This window comes from Stenella coeruleoalba (genome assembly GCF_951394435.1).
Source record: "Stenella coeruleoalba genome assembly, chromosome: 13".
NCBI classification, from domain to species: Eukaryota; Metazoa; Chordata; class Mammalia; order Artiodactyla; family Delphinidae; genus Stenella; species Stenella coeruleoalba.
Window position 1 is genome coordinate 59,507,307 of NC_137159.1, and position 20,361 is coordinate 59,527,667.

General features: G+C 38.3%; 1 protein-coding gene across 1 annotated transcript in view; it reads right to left on the reverse strand.

Moving 5' to 3' along the window:
• The window catches only part of GALM (galactose mutarotase), a 100,280-nt gene that overhangs the window by 77,134 nt on the left and 2,785 nt on the right, over nucleotides 1–20,361 (reverse strand). The window contains exon 2 of the mRNA XM_079940453.1: nucleotides 68–156. The gene's annotated coding sequence lies outside the window, so the exon portion shown is untranslated. The remainder of the gene's footprint in view (nucleotides 1–67; nucleotides 157–20,361) is intronic.

Below are 20,361 nucleotides of genomic sequence, written 5' to 3' on the forward strand. Positions count from 1 at the left end.
GATGGAAGGTAGGGAGAGAAAATGGTGGAATATTAGGATATATTGAATCAAAAACCTCAGGTCTGACCTTTGCTTCCTGGCCTTAAAGCTTTGGCAAAGAGATTACTCAAATCCAAGAGACTTCTCTTTATGGCACTCTTCTCTTTCAGATTCCTCCTGCAGAACAGATTTTTTAAAAATCTTTATTGAAATAATCTGCAAACCATAAAATTCATCCATTTAAAGTGTACAATTCAATGCTGTTAGTATATTCACAGAGTTGTGCAACCACCATCCAAATCTAAGTTCAGAACCTTTTTATTATCCTAGAAAATAACCCCCTACCCAGTAGCAGTCACTCTTATCCCCACCCCTAGCCCCACAAGCCTAGGCAACCACTAATTTACTTTGAGCACACATTTTTAAAAGAGTGATTTTCTGCTGGAAAGTCCAGTAGGAAGCACTACAAAAATGAGCTTTGGGGGTAGGTAATTGGATGTAAATATATCATGGAAGGCAATTCATCTGTTGTAGTAGAGTTTTGTGTGTGTGTGTGTGTGTGTGTGTGTGTGTGTGTGTGTGTGTGTGAAGGAACTGATGATGCAGTACTGCACCCAATGAAAGCAGAACTTTTAAGCACCTCATCTCTTTCCTCATTTTGTCCTATAGAAACATGCTGTTTTCTAAATCTTGTCTCTTATATTTCAGCCTTTCTTAAAAGTAAGTGAGATTTATAAAGACATAAATTAGATATAAAGTTACAAAACTCAAAATTCAAATGCAAAATCTCATTAGTGGGAAGCCTTTAATTAAAAAAGAGAAAAGAAAAAAAAAAACAAACCCAAGGCCTGAAGGGGCCAAACATTTGCTGATTGAAAGTGATAACTGAGCCGGGTGCCTTTCTTCTCCCCTGGTACGGGTACAGCCCCTGTACCTCTTTGTGTTATTTGCAAGAGAGAATATCTTTTATCTACTGAAATGAAAATGAGAAAATGGGCCTAAGACTCAGAGTAATTGCTTTCATTATTGTTTGCAGCATTCCCTCTAACTGTCATATCCTGCTCTACTTCATACCTGTTGTATGTATCTAGATGAGAGAGAAAACAGGAAATGAGGCAGGTACTGAGCAAACAACTATCACTAGAGAGGTCTAGAACCAGGGCTTTCTGACCAGAGGTCTGAGGAACTTTGGAAACAGAAAATTTGTGCCAGATAATATTGAGAAAAGAAAAACCGTGCCCAAACAGAAGTGAAGGAACATTTCAATGAGACAGATTTTGATATTGGGTTACGTTCCACTTAAGGTAGAGATCTTACCCCTGAAGGCTGCAGATTTGAATGTTGTTCATTTGGTTTCAGATACAATCAAACTATCAAGTTTCTTTTCCTCTTAGCTACATTTTTCCTTTGCCTTTAATTACTATCACTATAGCAGGAAGACATTTTGTACCAGTTTGCTATTAAAAATGGTGTACAGTTAAGTTAGCTTTCTGTTTATTTTTATCTTATTTTTTTGAGATTTAAATAAATCAACAGCTGCGTGGATGCTTTAATAACCAATAATTTCACCTCTGAAGAAAAGATAAATCCCTATTTTAAAATCTTTTTCCAATTTATAAAGTTCATAGGACTTCCCTGGTGGTCCAGTTGTTAAGACTCCGCACTTCCACTGCAGGGGGCATGGGTTTGATCCCTGGTTGGGGAACTAAGATCCCGCATGCCGCGTGGCACAGCCAAAAAAAAAAAAAAGTTCATAAATGGGAAAGTAATATTTCTGGTTTCTAGAACAGTACGATTTCTTCATAAGCACAGTTTTTAATTCTCTGCTTAAATTTTTGAAGCATGCAAAAAAAATAGAGAAAAATATAATAAACAGTCAAGTTTCAAATCTTGCTTAAGAAATAAAACTTTGCAAATACAATCGGCCCTTCTGTGTATTCTTCACCTAGTGCATTCCTCACTTTTCCCACAAAAGAAGAAAATTCATACCTGAATTTGGTTTTTACTCTCAGACATGCCTTTATAATTGTAATACATGTCCATGTAATCCTTGTTAAAAACAAGACAATAGGCCCAAAATGGAGTCACTTAAGCTAAGCCCTCAGTTTCTCAACTGAGACTTAACTACAGTTTGGCTCTCCCAGAAATGAAATCTTAAACCAGCCAATTAGGAATCAGCACTAGTTAGGTAATCTGCCTGACAGAACCCCTGTCATCTGCCTTTTTGCCAAGTACAACTTCCTTGTACCTGCTCCCTTCTACCTATAAAAGTCATTCATTTTGTACCACTCCTTGGAGCTCCTTTCTATCTGCTAGATTGGATGCTGCCTGATTCATGAATCATTGAATACAGCCAATAATATCTTTAAAATTTATTCAGTTGAATTTTGTTCTCTAACATCCTTAAACAAAATCAGGTTTTCTGCATATTTTAAACTTTTCGGAGTGAAGGAAGCACTACAATTCTGGCAGCAGCTTTGGCTTTGGGAAGGCCAGATAGCCGAATCCTGCTTCAAGATCATCTCTGGCACCCAGTTCAGGGATCAAGGCATGACCAATGATCACATGATCTTGTAGTTAACTTTATAGCTAATCGGTGCAGCTATAACAAATTACTTGAACAAGACGTGTAATTTGGATTTATTGTTAATATCTGGATATTCCTTTTCAAATATAATTTAGCTTTCTAGATATAAGTTGGAGTGAAAAATCTCTTTGTACGTTTTTGTATGTTGAAATTCTATCAGTCTCTGAAGTAAAAATATGTATTTATTATTGCAAGAGGAATATGCCAGAATAATTAACGATGATTATGAAAGATGTTAATTTTATATGAAAATTATTAAGAACTTTTCAATAGTTAAATAAATAGGGAAATAGATGGACATTTAATACAACTATTAAGAGTGCATTTGCTAGACTGTTGTAGGAAGAACAATAGATTTATATTGAGTCAATAAATGTAAATCCTTATGAAAATAATAACAAGTCAGAATAATAAAGATTATATCGTAATTTTAATAATTGTGCAATTATTTGTATACTGGTACAAAACATTAAATAAAATAATCTTTAAGAACTCTACTGTTGAGTTCTTAAAGGAGCGGCTGGGCCCGTGAGCCATGGTCGCTGAGCCTGCGTGTCCGGAGCCTGTGCTCTGCAACGGGAGAGGCCACAAAAGTGAGAGGCCTGCGTACCGCAAAAAAAAATAAATAAATAAAAAAAAATAAAATAAAGACTGTTACAAGAGACAAGGAAGGACACTACATAATGATCAAGGGATCTATCCAAGAAGAAGATATAACAATTATAAATAAATATATATGCACCCAACATAGGAGCCCCTCAATACATAAGGCAAATGCTAACAACTATAAAAGAGGAAATTGACAGTAACACAATAATAGTGGGGGACTTTAACACCTCACTTACACCAATGGACAGATCATCCAGACAGAAAATTAGTAAGGAAACACAAGCTTTAAATAACACAATAGACCAGATAGATTTAATTGATATTTATAGGACATTCCATCCAAAAACAGCAGATTACACTTTCTTCTCAAGTGCACATGGAACATTCTCTAGGGTAGATCACATCTTGGGTCACAAATCAAGCCTTGGTAAATTTAAGAAAATCGAAATCATATCAAGCATCTTTTCCGACCACAACACTATAAGATTACAAATCAATTACAGGGAAAAAAACATAAAAAACACAAACACATGGAGGCTAAACAATACTTTATTAAATAACCAAGAGATCACTGAAGAAATCAAAGAGGAAATCAAAAAATACCTAGAGACAAATGACAATGAAAACACGATGACCCAAAACCTTTGGCATGCAGCAAAAGCAGTTCTAAGAGGGAAGTTTATAGCAATACAATCCTTCCTCAAGAAACAAGAAAAATCTCAAATAATCTAAACTTCCGCCTAAAGGAACTAGAGAAAGAAGAAGTTAGTAGAAAGAAACCAAACCCAAAGTTAGTAGAAGGAAAGAAATCATAAAGATCACAGCAGAAATAAATGAAATAAAAACAAAGAAAACAATAGCAAAGATCAACAAAACTAAAAGCTGGTTCTTTGAGAAGATAAACAAAATTGATAAACCTTTAGCCAGACTCATCAAGAAAAAGAGGGAGAGGACTCAAATCAACAAAATTTGAAATGAAAAAGGATAAGTTACAACAGACACTGCAGAAATACAAAGCATCCTAAGAGACTACTACAAGCAACTCTATGACAATAAAATGGACAACATAGAAGAAATGGACAAGTTCTTAGAAAGGTATACCTTCCAAGACTGAAGCAGGAAGAAGTGGAAAATATGAACAGACCAATCACAAGCACTGAAATTGAAACTGTGATTAAAAATCTTTCAACAAACAAAAGTCCAGGACCAGATGGCTTCACAGGTGAATTCTATCAAACATTTACAGAAGAGCTAACACCCATCCTTCTCAAACTCTTCCAAAAACTTGCAGACGAAGGAACACTTCCAAACTCATTCTACGGGCCACCATCACCCTGATACCAAAACCAGAAAAAGATACTACAAAAAAAGAAAATTACAGACCAATATCACTGATGAATATAGATGTAAAAATCCTCAACAAAATACTAGCAAACAGAATCCAAAAACACATTAAAAGGATCATACACCATGATCAAGTGGGATTTATCCCAGGAATGCAAGGATTCTTCAATATATGCAAATCAATCCAGGTGATAAACCATATTAACAAATTGAAGAATAAAAACCATACGATCATCTCAATAGATTCAGAAAAAGCTTTTGACAAAATTCAGCACCCATTTATAATAAAAACTCTCCAGAAAGTGGGCATAGAGGGAACCTACCTCAACATAATAAAGGCCATCTACGACAAACCCACAGCAAACATCATTCTCAATGGTGAAAAACTGAGAGCATTTCCTCTAAGATCAGGAAAAAGACAAGGATGTCCACTCTTGCCACTATTATTCAACATAGTTTTGGAAGTCCTAGCCATGGCAATCAGAGAAGAAAAAGAAATAAAAGGAATACAAATTGGAAAAGAAGAAGTAAAACTGTCACTGTTTGCAGATGACATGATACTATACATAGATAATCTTAAAGATGCCACCTGAAAACTACTACGCTAATCAATGAATTTAATAAAGTTGCAGGATACAAAATTAATACACAGGGCTTCCCTGGTGGCGCAGTGGTTGAGAGTCTGCCTGTCGATGCAAGGGACACGGGTTCGTGCCCCGGTCCGGGAAGATCCCACATGCCGCGGAGCAGCTGGGCCCGTGAGCCATGGCCGCTGAGCCTGCACGTCCAGAGCCTGTGCTCCGCAACAGGAGAGGCCACAACAGTGAGAGGCCCGCGTACCGCAAAAAAAAAAAAAAAAAAAAATTAATGCACAGAAATCTCTTGCATTCCTATACACTAACAATGAAAGATCAGAAAGAGAAATTAAGGAAACAATCACATTCACCATTGCAACAAAAAGAATAAAATACCTAGGAATAAACCTACCTAAGGAGGTAAAAGACCTGTACTCAAAAAACTATAAGACACTGATGAAAGAAATCAAAGATGAGACAAACAGATGGAGAGATATACCATGTTCTTGGATTGGAAGAATCAATATTGTGGAAATGACTATACTACCCAAAAGAGTCTACAGATTCAATGCAATCCCTATCAAATTACCAGTGGCATTTTTTACAGAACTAGAACAAAAAATCTTAAAATTTGTATGGAGACACAAAAGACCCCAAATAGCCAAAGCAATCTTTTTTTTTTAATATCTTTATTGGAGTATAATTGTTTTACAATGGTGTGTTAGTTTCTGCTTTATAACAAAGTGAATCAGCTATACATATACATATATCCCCACATCTCCTCCCTCTTGCGTCTCCCTCCCACCCTCCCTATCCCACCCTTCTAGGTGGTCTCAAAGCACCGAGCTGGTCTCCCTGCGCTATGCGGCTGCTTCCCACTAGCTATCTATTTTACCCAAAGCAATCTTGAGGGAAAAAAACAGAGCTGGAGGAATCAGACTCCCTGACTTCAGACTATACTACAAAGCTACAGTAATCAAGACAATGTGGTACTGGCACAAAAACAGAAATATAGATCAATGGAACAGGATAGAAAGCCCAGAGATAAACCCATGCACATATGGTCAACTAATCTATGACAAAAGAGGCAAGAGAATACAATGGAGAAAAGACAGCCTCTTCAATAAGTGGTGCTGGGAAAACTGTACAGCTACATGTAAAAGAATGAAATTAGAACACTTCCTGACACCCTACACAAAAAATAAACTCAAAATGGATTAAACACCAAAATATAAGGCCAGACACTATAAAACTGTTAGATGGAAACATAGGCAGAACACTCTATGACATAAATCACAGCAAGATCCTTTTTGACCCACCTCCTAGAGAAACGGAAATAAAAACAAAAATAAACAAATGGGACCTAATGAAACTTAAAAGCTTCTGCACAGCAAAGGAAACCATAAACAAGACGAAAAGACAACCCTCAGAATGGTAGAAAATATTTGCAAACGAAGCAACTGACAAATGATTAATCCCTGAAATATACAAGGTCTGGGTACATTGACAAGATTTGTTGCCTGAAAGACTTTGCTGTAGAATGACTGGGTAGTGAACTAGCCTTATTATTGGAGGATCCTCTACTGTCAGTGTCTGGAGGTCTCTTCTTTGGGACTGTCTACTTCCCCTACAGGAGAATCTCTGATTGGGCAAGGGTTGGGGCTAGGTATATGCTTGGTTACTGACATTCTGGGAGCAGGAAAGGGACATGCCTGGAGCTTCCATAGTTCAGTATATAGCTTCTTACATAATATACCAGTTTTCAACTCTATGACTTATCCTTGCCCTGCATGTGGCTTAGTCTCCAAGTCCAGAGCCTTTTGGGTTGATTTCTCCGGAGTTTGAACTTCCATTCTCCTGTGCAGTGGTGAGTAGAGAGGGGAATATTTATCTGGCTGCTTAGAGTTAGATGGGGACCTAGGACTAGAGGTCCAACCATTTTCCACACATATAGTCACCAATCCCACTAATTTTAGAGTCACATCTTCATTTCTACCTTTTGTGGTACTTGCTGCCTCCAAACACTGAGACTTTCAGTTTCTAGCTCATTCACTGGAATTCCCCTCTGAGATGCTTAGATTTCACCTTCCTCTGTTCTATTAAGTTAGTTATAACTTCATTTACTTTCCATCTTCCACAGTTTGTTGAATATTCTTTGTTTCTGTTTCCTTTCCAGTGTTGTTGGGGGTAGTGCCTTTTTATTGTATATTCCTTTACTTTTATTTTATTGGTGCTTGAGAGGAAGAACAGACATGTGATCACTCTGCCAAGTCTTTCTTCCTTTATCTAGTTAACTTGATTTTGAATCACAGGAATTATGGTAGTGAGCATTCCCAATAATTGGCTGTAGGAATAAAAACCCCAGAGAAAGGTTTTATTTATTTATTTATTTATTATTTGGTTGCTCCGGGTCTTACTTGCAGCACGTGGGCTCCTTAGTTACGGCAGGTGGGCTCCTTAGTTGTGGCACACGGGCTCCCTAGTTGTGGCATGTGAACTCTTAGCTGCGGCAGGCATGTGGGATCCAGTTCCCTGACCAGGGATCAAACCTGCGCCCCCTGCATTGAGAGTGCAGAGTCCTATCCGCTGTGCCACCAGGGAAGTCCCCAGAGAAAGGTTTTGAGTCACTTTTTAGTGAAAGAAACCCTGTGCAAACAGGCTCAAGCAAAAGGAGAACTAATTGGCTCATGCAAGTTGGGAGGTTCAGAGGATTGAATGAACAACTTTGGTCTAAAAGAGAAATTCAGAGAAATAATCTATTATGTAGGAGGAACACAAGCTATCTATGTTAATTAGTATAAGTAAAATAAGTTAAATTAATAAATTCAGGACAAAGTGAACATGTCAGCTAGAAGTTTTGGAAGGAGACAAAACGAGAAGAGAAATGGGTAGGAAATGCAGAATGCCTATATTTTTGTGAACACAAAAGCAAAGGCAGTGAAGAACACAGTGGAAATTGAATCTGGTGTGGTTCACTCAATTGTGATATGCTTGCTCTTTACCCACAGTTGTTCTGGCAATAGGACATTCTTTTTATAATAATGACAAAGACCACATGCAAATGAAGTAAATAACTAGTAAGGGCAAGTCATAGGTAGTCCAGCTAACTGAACCTTGGGGGACTATTTATTATTTTTATTATTATTATTATTTTTTTTTTCGGTACGCGGGCCTCTCAATGTTGTGGCCTCTCCCGTCGCGGAGCACAGGCTCTGGACGCGCAGGCTCAGCGGCCATGGCTCACGGGCCGAGCCGCTCCGCGGCATGTGGTATCTTCCCGGACCAGGGCACAAACCCGTGTCCCCTGCATCGGCAGGCAGACTCTCAACCACTGCACCACCAGGGAAGCCCCCTTGGGGGACTATTTAGAGAGGAGTTTTTGGAAGTGATTTGACCACAGATAAAAGAGTAATATCATGAAAATAATTTGTTTGTAAAAAGGATTATCTAGAGGAAAATAATTTGTTTGTAAAAAGGATTATCTAGACCCTGTGGGCTTGAGAGAGAGCTTCTAGGTACTTCCAACCTGTTATTTTTCTCCCTGACTTTGGTCAAAGTTAACGAAGACAACAAATCATGTGCTTGCATATTCTTATTGTCTCACCAGTTGTTTCATTGGCACCAATGCCTGAAGGAAACCCTAGGAATCCAGGACTGGGAAATAGTGGGAGTTTCTACTCCTGGTAAGCTGGGTAAATTAGTCTGCGACTGGAGGAATTGAGCCTACTGCTCCAAAGCAGATGGTAGGAGAAAAAATGAGTTAACATGAAGTTAGAAGGAGTTAGGTATAACTGGATCCAGGGGCTCAAATGATGTCATCAGGGCTGTTTCCCTATCTCCTAGCTCTCCTTCTCTCTTGCAGTTTCATTCTGGGTTTCTCAAGTCCCAGATGCTTATGCTCCCAGCTTAGCAAATCCAGCAAAAAGAGCAGCCTTTCCCAGTAGCTCTGACAATAAACTCCTGAAGGTGATTCTGGTATGTTCTGCTAGGTCACCTACACATCTATGAAACAAGCAATGACACTAAGGAAATGGGGAACTCTGGTTGGCCTGGTCTGGCCACTAGTGTGCTCTTGTGATGATGATCATGTGGCCCTGAGGGAAAGTTCAGCCCCAACTAAGATACCCGGATTAGGTTCCTTACAGGAAAGAAGAGCTCTATTATAAGGGGGAGGAACCAGACTGTTAAAAACAAGATATGTCCCTTAGAGGTTCATTTGTCACTGATGGAATAGAATCTTATCCTGTGTGCTAGCCAGTGTGGTCCCTAACAGAGATTACATCATTTGATATAAAACGTTCCAAGCTTTTAGAATAAATAGGGAATTAACTTGTTCTAAGTAATATTAAGTAAATTTTAATTTAGTGTGACAATCATAGTACCTGCAGAAATGATGCGATAGCCTCATTCTTTAGGCTTCATAAGTATGAGCTTTAAAAATTGGTAGCTGTGAACATGGAGACCATGGTAGTGGCTAACAGTGGAGGAATAATTTCAGAGTAGGGGATGTGTCCCTGTTGGCTTGACAATGCCCAGACTTCTCCAACCTAGCCTTCATCTTAATGCTCTTCTTTGGGGACTTCCCTGGTGGCGCAGTGGTTAAGAATCCTCCTACCAGGGCTTCCCTGGTGGCACAGTGGTTAGGAATCCGCCTGCCAATGCAGGGGACACGGATTCAAGCCCTGGTCCGGGAAGATCCCACATGCCGCGGAGCAACTAATCCCGTGCATCACAACTACTGAGCCTGCGCTCTAGAGCCCGTAAGCCACAACTACTGAAGCCTGTGCACCTAGAGCCCGTGCTCCACAACAAGAGAAGCCACCGCAATGAGAAGCCCGCAAACTGCAACGAAGAGTAGCCCCCACTCACCGCAGCTAGAGAAAGCCCGCACAAACAACGAAGACCCAACACAGCCAAAAAAATAAAAGTAAAATAAAATAAATAAATTTATAAAAAAGAATCCTCCTGCCAATGCAGGGGACACGGGTTTGAGCCCTGGTCCGGGAAGATCCCACATGCCGCGGAGCAACTAAGCCCGTGAGCCACAACTACTGAGCCTGCGCTCTAGAGCCTGCGAGCCAAAACTACTGAAGCCCACGCTCCTAGAGCCCGTACTCTGCAACAAAGAGAAGCCACTGCGATGAGAAACCCGCACACTGCAATGAAGAGTAGCCCCCGCTCACCTTCTCAACTAGAGAAAGTCTGCACGCAGCAATGAAGACCCAACACAGCCAAAAATTAGTTAATTAATTAATTAATGAAAACCTTGAGGATATTAAAAAAAAAAAGCTCTTCTTTGTTTTTTTTAAAAAAATATTTATTTGGTCTTAGTTGTGGCAGGTGGGCTCCTTAGCTGCGGCTCCAGGACTCCTTAGTTGTGGCACGTGAATTCTTAGTTGCAGCATGCATGTGGGATCTAGTTCTCTGACCAGGGATCAAACCTGGGGCCCCTGCATTGGGAGCGTGGAGTCTTATCCATTGTGCCACCACACATTGAGGGAGTCCCTCAATGCTCTTCTTTATCAAGTGTTTAATCCAATTTTTTCCTGACTAGAAAAGAATATAATGGTTCCGTGTATGTAAATGATACCTAAAAATGGCCACCTATGAGAAAATAGAGTTTTACCTATCAGAAAATAGTCAACTTTTCTGAAATATTTATTTTATAAAGTGAGGACTGCCTAGGAAATATAAAACTGGGAAATGGCAAGGTATTTTTTTGTAAATCAGATGTAGTCTGAATGTTCTCACACCTAGTTAGCCCGTGGGAACCGAAAAAGTCACATCAACAATACATGCCCACCTAAAAGACTTCAATAACTTCTGCTCCCAAAATCTTCACCAGTTAATTCGGGAGCTGTGAGCGGGTTTCTTGCATGTGCTTAGGAACAAACCTGCTCATGTTCCTGTGGTGGCCCAATGTCCTGGTAGGAGTCCTTTGTTCAAAATCTGTTTGAAGGAGGCACCAACCCTGTTGCTGGGACCTGCCAGGTAAATTCTGCTTTTCTGCTGCAGGGTCCTACATAGCACTTGCTGTACTTGCTTTGCTCCACCCATTCAGAAATGAAGACGATACCCCCAGCCCACTCTGTTCTTTATTACTTGGGTCTCAAAATAATACTGTACATGCCAAGTCTGACAAAATATCATGAAAAAGTTTCTTCAGTTTCGGATTCAGACTCTTCTTTGAGGGACCTAGTGGCTCAGGGTGGAGTAGAGGTGGAGGGGTGAGAGGCCATGCCTTCCACTCTACTCTTTCTAGATTCTTGTTCACAGTCAACTCTCTTTTCCTTTCTTCCTCAGCTTTCAAATCCCCCAAGCCTCCAGGCATAACTCTCTGAGTCAACACCCCTGTATTTGTTTACAGATTCAAATATAGGCCCCAGAACAGGAGACGGTGTATGTCAACCATTGCCCTCTCTGACGAAGTGTAGGTCCACTGGATCACCTGCTTCTCAGATAGATTGCTTTTCAGAATAATGTCATCAAAACTTTTAAAAATAGCTTTTAATCATCTGTACTAATGGATCAGGGGACAGAATGGCTATATAAATGTTGACAATGGTTTTATTCTTTACTAATCCTACAGTGGTAGAGTAGCCTACACTCTTCTTTGTCCTATATTCTATACTAGCTGTGTTACTCAGCACATGTTCATAACTGAAGTTCTATTTCTTGTGCTCACTTCCATTAAATGAGAGAATGAATGCTGTAAAGTATTCTGCAAATGTTAGATGCTGTAATCCCTAATACATTTTTAACAAAATTGGGCATTGTCAAAATGTTTTCAGTAACTTCCCCATTGAAGCCAAACGTACAATAAGTTCTTACTCAAATCCAGTGATGGGGATTGGTCATGAAATAATTCTGAATTCATTTTTTTCTTGTATGAAGTTTCTTTCCTTTGAAATCAGTGGCAATTCTGAATGTGGGCTAAGTCCAAGAAGCATTCTGCAGAATAAGAATCACATCCAGTACTAATGAGTCATCCTGTCCTTCCTTATCTGAATCACATATCAATTTGGCTTTATGGGTTTTTAAAAAATGATTTTGTAACCATCTAAATAAAGTTTCTTTTGATGATATGCTTATAGTGGGGAGATTAAAATTATCTCTAATAATGAAATGTATAATAATCTTTAAAGATTAAAACTCCTTAGAAGAGTTTGTGAATCATAACAGTACTTAATTTTATTTTAACCCTTGTGGTTAGGGCTCCATGCTTCCACTGCAGGAGGCACGCATTCGATCCCTGGTTGGGGAACTAAGGTCCCACATGTCGCACAGCGTGGCCAAAAAAAGAGAAAAAAAAAAGCCTTTAAAATTTTTTCCAAATTTCCTTCCAGCTTTGTCTATACGTGCATATATTTTATATAACTGTGATCACAGAATATACACTATACATGTAGTTCATCTAATGGGGATTCTCAAACACGGGTGATTCCCCCTGCTCCCCCCCGCCCCCAGACAGTTGGAAATGTCTGGAGACATTTTTGATTGTCCCTACTAGGGGCAGGAGTGCACTACTGGCATTTTGTGGGTAGAAGCCAAGAATGCTGCTAAACATACTACAATGTATAGCCCCCTCTCAAAAAAAGAATTATCCAATCCAAAATGTCAACAGTGCCAAGATTAAGAAACCCTCATACACACACATTTGTATTATGCTTTTTTTTGTATTACGCTTTTTAAAACTTTGTTAATACATCCTTTTTTATAAAAAGATTCTTGTAATTATCCCTTACTTTATCTATTTGACAATCATAGTTTATCTAATAATTTCCCCTCTCTCAGATGTAAATAATGTTATGAACACCTTCATACATACAGCTTCTAAATTAGTTTGGATTAAACTTAAATTCTCATGAGTAAAATTACTTTGATAAATGGTATTATCATTTTATTGCTCAAACTTAGTATAGGGACCTTATAGACATTAACTTGGGCAAAACACATTCATTATTAATTGCTTATTAAAGAGAAATAAAGTTTGCCTTTAATTACTGTTTCTAATTTTTTGAAACATGTTTGTAAGTTTGTAATGTTTGTAAGTGGGAAGTAATGGTGCTGGGGGAGGATTATGTCTGACAGTTTTAGCTTTTTGAATAGGCAATGTGATTTCAGGAGCAGAGGATATCTCTTTATCCATTTTTATGTTCCCCACTATTTTTTGAAATCTCACTTAAGTCTGTGTGTGTGTGGGGGAAGGTAACCATGTGCCTTAGCCTCCTTTAAAACATAAATACAGGGAATTCCCTGGCGGTCAAGTGGTTAAGACTCCATGCTTCCACTGCAGGGGCCGTGGGTTCGATCCCTGGTTGGGGAACTAAGATCCTCGTGCTTTGTGTTCCCATAAAACCATTAGCATTCATGTTGTGATTGGTTCTTATAGTTATCATTATACTTAATGATTTAAGAATTGTTGCTCTTGTTATCATACTCTGCTAGAAATATCTCCTAAGGGTGGTGGTAGAAGCCAAGATATTAAAGGTCTGGGAACAAACACATGGCTCTTTCTCTCAGCCAGCATGAAAAAGCACTCTCTAGCAAGATAATATTGGTTTTTGTTTAATTTAACAGGGACACAAGGCATTAAAAATTAATGAACTGATTGAAAATTTTTTTTTTTTTTTTTTTCGGTACGCGGGCCTCTCTCTGTTGTGGCCTCTCCCGTTGCGGAGAACAGGCTCCAGACGCGCAGGCTCAGCGGCCATGGCTCACGGGCCTAGCCACTCCGCGGTATATGGGATCCTCCCTTACCGGGGCACGAACCCGTGTCTCCTGCATCGGCAGGCGGACTCTCAACCACTGCGCCACCAGGGAAGCCCGACTGATGAATTTTTAATAACTAGGGAATACATATACATGGCACAAAAGCTGAAAAGTATAAAAGAATGTATCAATTTTTTTCAAACTGGGATTTCCAGCAATCTAGTTTCCCTCTCTGGAGGGACTAACACGGATATGCTAGGTATAGGCTAGAAACTGCCATAAACAACAGGTCCCCAAATAAGGCACACAGGCAAAATAGAAGTTCATCTCTCTCATGTAACAGTCTGGAAGTACATGGGGATGGCGCTGCTCCATAAACATCATCCCAGGATCTGGTGCCTTCAATCTTGCTATTCTGCTCTCCCTTTTAGTGTTGCACATGGTGGAAGCTAACTCAGCGCCACATCTGTACTCCAGGATCAGGAAGGGAAAGAAAGGTCATGGAAATCAAACAATTTCTTTTTAAGCAAATGGTGCAGAAGTTGCACCGTCATTTCTACTGATATTCCATTGGCAAGAACTTTTTTATATGGCCATGCCAACTGCAAGGGAGGCTGGGGAATGAAGTTTTTAGCTGGGTGGCTGTATGCCTAGCTGAAAATGCAGAAGAGAGCTTAATTTGTAGCTATGGGGGTCTATAAATAAGAATCCTTTCATAATGTGGCAATGGTGTCAACTGGATTATGAATCATTGAATCTGTCCCAGTAGTGAACTGTGAAGTCTGGCATGTCACAACTATATCTCTCAAAAATACCGGGAGATAAAGTAAACAGCAATCAACAGAGACTTGATGATTCAATACAGTTCATTTCTAGATTGTCTTCTTTAACCCATTCTTCTCTTTCTTATATTTGAACCTCTAAGACTGGGGCATGATAGTCTAGAGGTCACTGGCAATCCAATCTTCCTTCTCCACTACAACACCTGGCAGAGTTAATCTTTTAAAGTTGTGAAGTAGGTGAAATTTATCTCTGGTGATCTTAGCTTTCCTTGCCCTCCTTCCCTTGACATACAATACCCAAGGTGCCATGACCATTCAGAACCCCACACCATAGTACATACAAGACTGCTCTCCATGTAAGGCTGTGGTTACAAAATTCTCTTCTTTGCTCACCTGACAATTACCCCCTTAGTATTCCACCTCCAGCTGGTTGATAGTATTGAGAAATGGGGGGTATAAAAGGGGTTTAAGGAGTGGTCGAAATGTTACCACTTGTGAAAAGAACTCAATTGGATTAGGTAGAACTGTTGCCTTACCTAGTTTAAAATGACTTGAGTTTGTCTTACTGTTTCCAGGACAAAACCAAAAAAAAAAAAACAAAACAAAACCAAAACCAAAAATACCCCACAACCCTCCCAAACATATATTTATACACAAACACACATGTATCTATCTATCTGTCTATTAAGATGTCTGAATTGTACAGGTACACATTGGTATTTATGCAGAAACATTTCTAAATACCATTTTTGTAAATTTTCACTTCTTTTCACTTTGCTTTTCAAAAGCATTGCACTATGGAAACAATCAAGCAGATTGACTTTCTTCTCCCTTCCTATGGTCATTCTGGTGTCATTGGCAGAACAGCTGAAGCCATCTTAAGATTTGCTTTCAGAATGAGATAACATACTGTATTAGTACTTTCTTTTCTCACTGTACATCTTTATTACAAGATGTAAATCAACTATACTTCAATAAAAAAAAATTATTACAACAGTTAATTTGGTGATATGTAAGTTGATTATTTCTATTTTTAGTTCTCTTAATTTGTTGAAAGAATACTTAATATTAAAAAAAAAATCTGTGACTAATAAAAGATTCCACAAAGAGCATATATACTGGCCAATACTTGACCAAGACTCAATAATGGACATATTTATTCAAACATTTATTCAAATGCTTCCCACATCACAGCACAGGTAGAAAATATTAATATTGCACACTGATGTAAGCTGGAGCCATCTGGTCTGGAGGCTCTGCCTGCACCTGGCCTAACCTAACTGCCCCTAGTGTTGAAGGGAATCATTATCTCAGCATACTCCATTCATTGGGCAACCTGGTTGGTGAGGGCTTATAAAATGCTATTCAAAATGTGGTCTTCACATCAGCAGCATCAGCATCACCTGGGAGCTTGTTAGAAATGCAGAATCACAGGCTCTATTCCAATTTACTGAATCAGAATCTGCATTATCATAAGATTCCCAGGTGATTTGTGTGCACATTAAAGTTTGAGAGTACCGATCTAGAAAATAGTGGGTAATAATACTAGATAGATGGGAGGCAAAATAGCCAATCATTAAAATGTTTTTTCCCTTGCAAGAAGTTGTGCTAAAATGGCCTGCCTGGGATCTGAGATTTGATCATACAATTTTTCTGTCATCATGGAGCTTTATATATATATAAATTATATATACATACATTACATATATGTATAATTTCAGTGTTCTATAAATGTGCAGCACAAAATGCGTGGTCTACTTAAACCAAACATTCGTTTTTTTTTAGGTGAGTATGGAACATAAACAGGCTTGCACCTAACAGCCATTTCATCCTCCTTCAAGCTTCAAGTATGCTTCCTGTAGGGCAGAGGACTGGTAAGCCAAAAATCACATTCTCCAGACTCTGTTGCAGCTAGTTTTATGGAAGTATGTAGGTTTCAACAAACAAACACTTTCGTGTAAGATCTGGAAGTCTGTTTCTCTGATAGGCATAGCTGTGGAGAAAATTTTTTCTTCTGTATCAGAGATAACAGAGTTCTCATGGTTCAGTCATTAGCTTTGTGAACATCAAGAAGCATGGGTGGTGCATCCATTTTGCTGGTTCAGATTACAGTTGGTAAGGTGTGACTCTGGAGCTGGCTGTGGAAGTGGCAGCTTCTTGATTCTGGTAGCTTCCAGACAGTGGCTGTGGTGTCGTAGTTCTGAAGATGTCAGGTTCTCAATGAGGAAGAGCACAGCTCTTTTGGTATCTTAGTTCTGAGGTGTGGTTTTGAGAATTGTTCCATTAATATTCTCAATTATTCTCTTCAAGTGTATTAATACTTCCTGCTAAAACTAACTGGAGTATATTCTGTTCTCTGCAACCAAACTTTGACTGATATAATCTGCTCAATATGTTTTCAAGACCATTCATTTTTCATTGATTTGTTTAGCAAATATTTATTGAAGGTCTTCTCTGAACAAGTGTTGAGATATATATTAAATATATATATTTTTTCAGATGTGTAAAACAATAGTTTTAGTTCACACAAATTACATGTTGCTTTAAAAATTATATTTCCAGCAAAGTAGTTCCATCCAAATAGAGCAAAAAAATTAAAAGTTCCATTTCCAATCTAATCACCATGGATAGTTCATATGTCCTCATTGGTATAATGAAAAGATGATGGGGGGACTTCCCTGGTGGCACAGTGAATAAGACTCTGCGCTCCCAATGCAGGGGCCCAGGTTCGATCCCCGGTCAGGGAACTAGAGATCCCGCATGCATGCTGCAACTAAGAGTTCGCATGCCACAACTAAGGAGCCCAGAAGCCACAACTAAGGAGCCCGCCTGCCGCAACTAAGACCCCACGCAACCAAATAAATAAATAAATATTAAAAAAAAAAAAAGAAAGAAAAGATGATGAGAATTTAGAGACAAAAGATTAGTCTTTCCAAACTTCATCTAACAAATGGAGGCAGAAAGGACCTACCCTACCTCATAAGGTTTCTGTGAGAATCAAATGAGGCAAAGTATGTGAAACTGCTTTATACATTGTAAAGGGCTACACAGTGCTGGTTATTTATAATTAGTAATAATAGTAACTTTATCCTACAAAGTTTTCAACATTGGATGCTTATGATAGCACCTTTAAAGACAACTATTTTTGTTTGCCTAATTCTCAATTCAGTGCAAATTCTGATTTTCATATAAAGGTGTTCTTAAAGATAAATCAGAGAGTGATTACTCACTTTGGGAAAGGAATTTTCACTTTTGAAAAATATTCACAGTAGGAAATCTTTCATTAAATGTGCCTCTGTCTCACATTTAATACAACTGTTGATTTACAAATTTAAATAATACACATTTTGGTACATTCAGTGTACAAAATGAGCTATATTTGTTTAGTTGTGTGAAAAACAGAATTATATCTTACAAATGATCTCATTTCAAATATGGGTAAGGAGCAAATCAAATTACAGATCAGTCTCTGAGACACCTACATAGTCATAATTTGCCATGTTCACATGCTTTATTTTATGAGCTTCTTTTTCTTGAGCTATGCAAAAGAGAAGCTTGATCTAGATCAAGAAGTGTCTAGTTAGGGCCTCCTATGTACCAGGCAGTGTTTTAGGTTTTGAAGACACCAAGATGAATGAGATACAGTCATCCCCTATGTTACAGTTCAGTCCAGCACTGTCCAAAGCAGCAGCCAATTGTATATGTAGCCATAGATCACAAGTGTGGCTACTGTGACTCAGAAACTAAATTTTACATTTTATTTAATTTAAATAGCCATGTGTGACTAGTGGTCACCGTGTTGGAGAGCACAGGTCTAGGCCAAACCCAATAGCTAACTTGTGGTTACCAAAAAAATAAATAAATATAAGATGCATGGGCAAGACCCTTTTCTTCTGTCTTAAAATAAAGGTGGCCTATTAATTTTCTGGTCTTAGGGGTGGGAGTGGAGAAAGTGCTGCAATGGTTTGGAAAAGTATATAGCAACAAGAGAAAATTATACAATTCTGTTTAAAATCTGTTCTCTTTGATTAAAATATCCCCTAACATGTCTAGAATGAAAGACATTGCCAGGCCAAGAAAGCTAAAGACAACAAAGGTCAAAAAACTGAGGTCTAATTCCATCCAAAAACAACAGAATATACTTCCTTCTCAAGTGCTCATGCAACATTCTCCAGGATAAATCATATCTAGGGTCACAAATCAAGCCTTGGTAAATTTAAGAAAATTGAAATTGTATCAAGTATCTTTTCTGACCACAACGCTATGAGACTAGATATCAGTTACAGGAAACAAACTGTAAAAAATACAAACACATGGAGGCTAAACAATACGCTACCAAATAACCAAGAGATCACTGAAGAAATCAAAGAGGAAATCAAAAAATACCTATAAACAAATGACAATGAAAACACAATGGCCCAAAACATATGGGATGCAGCAAAAGCAGTTTTAAGAGGGAAGTTTATAGCAATACAATCCTACCTCAAGAAACAAGAAAAATCTCAAATAAAAAAATCTAACATTAACACCTAAAGGAACTAGAGAAAGAAGAACAAACAAAACCCAAACTTAGTAGAAGAAAAGAAATCATAAAGATTAGAGCAGAAATAAATGAAATAGGAACAATGAAAACAATAGTAAAGATCAACAAAACTAAAAGCTGGTTCTTTGAGAAGATAAACAAAATTGATAAACCATTAGCCAGACTCATCAAGAAAAAAAGGGAGAAGACTCAAATCAACAGAATTAGAAATGAAAAAGAAGAAGCAACAAATGACACTGCAGAAATACAAAGGATCGTGAGAGATTACTACAAGCAATTATATGCCAATAAAATGGACAACCTGGAAGATATGGACAATTTCTTAGAAAAGCACAACCTTCCGAGACTGAACCAGGAAGAAACAGAAAATATAAACAGACCAATCACAAGCACTGAAATTGAAACTGTGATTAAAAATCTTCCAACAAACAAAAGCTCAGGACCAGATGGATTCACAGGCAAATTCTATCAAACATTTAGAGAAGAGCTAACGCCTATCCTTCTCAAACTCTTCCAAAATACAGCAGAGGGAGGAACACTTCCAAACTCATTCTATGATGCCACCATCACTCTGATACCAAAACCAGACAAAGATGTCACAAAAAAAGAAAACTACAGGCCAATATCACTGATGAACACAGATGTGAAAATCCTCAACAAAATACTAGCAAACAAAATCCACCAGCACATTAAAAGGATCATACACTATGATCAAGTGGAGTTTATCCCAGGAATGCAAGGATTCTCCAATATATGCATATCAATCAATGTGATAACCATATTAATAAATTGAAGGATAAAAACCATATATCATCTCAATAGGTGCAGAAAAAGCTCTTGACAAAATTCAACACCCGTTTATGACAAAAACTCTCCAGAAAGTAGGCAGAGGGAACTTTCCTCAACATAATAAAGGCCATATATGACAAACCCATAGCCAACATTGTTCTTAATGGTGAAAAACTGAAACCATTTCCACTAAGATCAGGACCAAGATAAGGATGTCCACTCTCACCACTATTATTCAACACAGTTTTGGAAGTTTTAGCCACAGCAACCAGAGAAGAAAAAGAAATAAAAGGAATCCAAAGCAGAAAAGTAGAAGTAAAACTGTCACTGTTTGCAGATGACATGATACTATACATAGAGAATCCTACAGATGCTACCAGAAAACTGTTAGAGCTAATCAATGAATTTGGTAAAGTAGCAGAATACAAAATAAATGCACAG